The sequence below is a fragment of the Gossypium raimondii genome, chromosome 12 (genome assembly GCF_025698545.1).
Source record: "Gossypium raimondii isolate GPD5lz chromosome 12, ASM2569854v1, whole genome shotgun sequence".
NCBI classification, from domain to species: Eukaryota; Viridiplantae; Streptophyta; class Magnoliopsida; order Malvales; family Malvaceae; genus Gossypium; species Gossypium raimondii.
This window is the reverse complement of record NC_068576.1, coordinates 42332009-42337477: the sequence shown is the minus strand read 5'-3', so window position 1 is coordinate 42337477 and position 5469 is coordinate 42332009.

Sequence of the window (5469 nt, the reverse complement as noted above, 5' to 3'; positions counted from 1 at the left end):
AGCACACTAGAGCTAAAATCCCTAAAATACCCCTAAAACTCTTAGACCCAATTTTTAGGAGACAATTCTCCAAAGTGTAGTTTCGGGACCCCATTTTCGTAAACCAGGCCCGTAAATATTTATGGAGTTATTTTAGAAGTGAATTAAAATTTGGTTTAGTAATTTCATTGAATTAGTGCTTAATTTACATATAGGGACTAAATCGTGTAAGAATCAAAAGTTAATTATAATTAAATCATAAGGAAAAAACTAACTAAATGACCTACAAGGAAATAAGCCATTGGTTCAATGAAAATGGACGGTAATGGTGATTGTATAAAATAAAAGGTAATAAAATTTATAAAATAAAAGTTAAATTAAATTAAATTAAATATTAAAAAAACCATGTTAAACAAAATGAAAGTAGATTGAAAGAGAAAATAAAACTCTTTCATCCAAAAAGTCATTCGAAGCTAAGGGAGAAGAAGAAGTCGAACGACCAAGGGCTTATTCTTTTCAAGCTTAAATTGGTTAGTGCAATCTAGTCATTTTCTCGTAATTTTTATGTTTTTAGAATCTCGATACTATAAGCTAATTGGCCCATGTCCTATTTTTTGGTACTATTAAGGATTGAAGATGTTACCATTGTTGAATAGTTAAGTTTTAGGGACCAATTTGATAAATTTTTAGGTTAGAAGTAAAAAAGGACGAAATTATAAAATTAATTGTTGATTTTGTGCAATAGGGACCAAATTGAGAAATTTTTTTAAATTTTGGGGTAGAAATGAGAAATAGGGAGTTAAATTTGACTTAGAGTGAAATTGGTATAAAAATTTGATGTTAAATGTGAAAGTTATGTTAGTCCCGATTTTAGGGACTAAATTGAATAAAATATAAAATTTAATTTAAATAGCAATTGAATGTGAAATCATTTTTGTATTGATGAAATGCGATGTTTGTTTTAATTCATAGCTAACACCGACCCAGATTCTTCAAAAAAGAAAGGAAAAGACAAAGTCGTTGACGAATAGCTTGAAGTTTACAATTTGTGTTTCTATAATCTGAACTAATTATAAATAGTTGTATATTGATTTGTTCATTCATGGTAAGAATATGAGGTGAGAATTCTTATTCACTTGGGATGATTTGATTTGAATAACGATTATGAAGATTGAAACAATATGTTTGATAAATGTGTGTATTTTTTATTAATTATGAAAATTGAGTATGAACTGGGATAATTATGACTACTATACATGTTGAATAAATGTTTACTTAACTGAAATAATTGTGAAATTGAGACATTGGTTGGTATTGGATTATGAAATAAAAACCCTATTAATTGTTCGGGTAGAGTCAGATATAGTTGGCATGCCATAGGATAGAAATAGTTCAAGGATTTCTTCGACTACGAGTCGATGAGGCACTTGGTACCAATTTGCTTCGGTTTAACCGATGAGACGCTAGGTGTCAATCCATTTGATAGTGTTGGGCGCAACTATTTATTTCGGATTTATCCGATAAGGCACTGGGTGCCAAACTAATATGTTTGTTGGATCCGTGTATCCGTCTGAGTTCGAGTCGTGTTAATAGGGATATAAAGAACGAAATGGTTTATATGATTTTGATATGGAAAAAAGAACAAGAAATGAAATTAGAAATGGAAAATGAAATGTGGATTGTGGATTGAATCGGGAACATTAATATGTTATGTTCCATGAAATCATGAAATTAGATTTAGAGATTAAATATATCTTATATGAGTTGTATGATTATTAGCTTGCAAATTGTGAGAGACTTGTGATGATATAAGATAAGTGAGATGGTTTTGAGTACATGGTTATGTGAAATAGCATATTTGGCTTGATTTGTGTGTTATTTTCACTCTAAATTTATGCTCATTTATGTTTCATATTATACTTATGGTTCGGGTTATATAAATATCACTAAGTTATACTCAGGGTACGTTTTCGTTTGTCCTTACGCAAGTTAGGTACTATTCGATTCATACGCTGATTCAGCATCCAGTGACAATCCCGAACTCAAGTGTTGGTGATGTTCTTATTTTTGTTTTGGCATGTACCTAGGAAGTCTTTTGGTTATAAAGTTCATTTTGTATCTTGATGGTCTTGCTTATTATGTTTATAAGTGTATATATATGTGTGTGTGTGTGTGTGTGTGTGTGTGTGTGTGTGTGTGTGTGTGTGTGTGTGTGTGTGTGTGTGTGTGAAGGAATGGTATTTGGTTGATGACCTGTTAGATTGCTTCAATTGTATGCTTAATATCCTTATGGTAGAGAGAAATGTCTTGTTATGTTATATGTTGTTGGTTGATGCTTAGATGTGAAAGGATGTTTAGTATATTTGATGTTAAAATATGAAGATGATTAAAGGTTGGTTGTGCTTAAGTAAATGATTGAGAAAGTGTCATATAAGGTTAGTGAATTGGTATGTTTGAGCATATTCATTTTGGTTGTTTTGAATTTTAAATTTGAGGTGTGTTTGTGGACATATTGGTTAGGCACTTAGGTTGAATGGTATATGACATGTTTTGACATAATTTGGTGTGTTTTGAAATGAGTAATTATAGATGCAAATGGTATGGCTTGGTAACCAAGAAATGGTAGGTGAAATGACTTGATTTTGAAGTTATTTTAGGTGCAAATGGCCTCGGACACGGTCTACCACACGACTGTGTGTCCCACAAGGCCATGTGGCCTATTTAATTTTGGTGCAGGTTTGTCCACACGATCTCAGGGAGTTACATAGTCTGGTGACATAGCAGTGTGACCCTATATTCCAATTGTACACGGTCTAGCTACATGGCCATGTTATTGAGCCACACGAGTTAAGCTCTACCACACAGCTTGGCGACACGGCCGTATGACCCTAATTTCACATGGCATCAAGTTGTTGCATGGTTTACTCACACAGCCTCAACCCTTCCACATGGCCTCTAACATAGCCGTATGTCCCTTGTTTTCATATTTTTCATATCTTTTTAAATTTGTTTCAAATTGATCCAAAATGATTGCATGCTTAGTTGTAACCTTCCGTAAGCTTGGTATTAACCAGTAACTGATTGAAACACATGTTAATTTATTTAATTATGATTTGTTAAATATTTAATTGAGATTTTTAAATTATAATTTGTTTGTAATTGTTTGATATTTAATTGTAGCATCCTATTGCCCAGGTTCAGCGACCGGACCGGGTGAAGGGTGTTACAAATATGTTTTATTAATGTCTATTGTTATGCAAAGTTTAAATTTTGCCTTTAGTTTTTGAGTACTAAGTTTAGTTGAAGTATTTTGTTAGTAGTGGAATAAATCCCACGTCACTTAGGAACAAAAGACAATGAGCTATGAGTTTATATAAAAACTCATATCACACATAGCTTAAAGAAACAAGGGTAGTTGGACTTTAGGTCTATATAAAGATCTATGTTAAAAATATTATTGATAGCAAACTAAATATTAAATTTTTGTTTAGTTTCTTTAAAATCTTCCTTTATTTTCTTATTTTGGAATATTAAGAGGGTAGTTAAATTTTAGTTTAGCGGTGTTGTCAGACTAGATGTTCAACATTTGCCGTATAAAACCACAAACAAATTAATTTATTGTGAACCGGTAGAAAATAGATATTGAGATAAAAAAATTAGTTGAAATCGATTTGTTATTTTTTAACAAATTTTATTTTTATTGAATTATTGTTGAATCGTTTTCGACAAGATGAATTAAACAAAAATGCAACATTTGGTGGGCATTTGTTTGACAAAACAAAAATTGTATTCCACTACATAAGGCTATTTGATTTTCTCTCATTTATTCGAAATTTGAAATAATATCGATTCATTATTCAATTATACAAATTATCACTGGTGTGTTTCAGTCAACTGTTCCAATTATTAACTTTATAACAAACCTATTGAAATAGAATACAAAACGATAAATCAAATTATTTAAAAATAATTTTTATTTGATAGAGTGGCATGTTAATTTTCTGTTCAAAACATAAAATGAAAAAAAAAATCCATTTTCAACATTATTTAAGAAAATGGGTCACTTACAAAATTATTTACTTGAATGGTCCAGAAATTGCAAAACGCTTATACGTGGAAGCACTTTCAGGAGAAAACATAGAAAAACGCATTGACAAGGACGCACCCGTGCTCGGACTAAATTTAAAAAAAAAAGGTCATTTTTTAAAGTATAACAAAAATAAACCACTTATTTGAAAATTTACAAGAATAAGCCTTTATAAAGACCCAAAGTGGTAATATTATTTTCTTTTAATTTTAAGATGTCACCAATTAATGTGAAAATAAAACTTACAAAACAGATCTTTATATAGACCCAAAATCTCATTTTTCTTGTTTTCTTAAGCAATGTGGGATGTGAGATATGTGTATATATAGACTCATGAATATGTTTGCAGCTTCTTCCTAGACAATATGTGATTTCTTCCTCTTTTAACTAACAACATAAGATTAAATGTTACACTATATTTTATATTATTTTTACTTATAGAGTTTAAATTTTTTACAAAAGTTAATATTTGTTACATTATAAATAAAAATTTTAAACTCTATAAGTAAAAATATATAAAATATAAAATGAGTACTGAAAAATCTTTAAAAATTACTAATAGTTGAGTGATCATTTTGTAAGTTTTATAATTCGATAGCCAAAAATCATAGTTAAGTGACTACTAATGTAATTTAGTCTAGATATAAAATATGAAAATAATTATTATATTTTGTGTGTATTATATATTTCTATAAAAAACTATTTAACATAATTATATACTATGTTTAAATAGATTATCTATCTAGTCAAAATACATCTGAAATAAATTTATCAAGATTCATTAGGTGATGAAAATTAAATTAAAATTAGGATTAAAAAATTAATGAGTATAGTAAAATATTAAAAATAAATATTTAAAAAAGAGATATCAATATTTTAAAATTACAAAAAATACTATTTGAGTACCAAATACTCATAATTTGTTTATTAATCAAACATTCATAACATAAAATAAAATAAATAAATAAAAATTAAAAGTATAACTTCTAAATTGAAATAATGGAAATTCATTTTAAAAATTAGAATTACATGGATATTAACTTTAGACATTTAAAATTGAATACAAGATTATCGCATGTACAAATTTCATATGTGCAATTTGTTCTGTTTTTTTAATAGTCCTTTTGCATATACTAACAATTCTAAAATGCAACAAGATTAAAGATCTCAAAATATAATTTTATCATATGAGAAAATTTTAACAAAATATAAAAAATAGAAATTATTTTGTAAAAATTATAAAATATAGTGTAGCCTTTAATCTTATGTTGTTAGTTAAAAGAGGAAGGAATCCCACATTGTCTAGGAACAAGTTGCAAACTTATTCATGACTCTATATATACACATATCTCACATCCCATATTGCTTAAGAAAACAAGAGAAATGAGACTTTGGGTTTATAT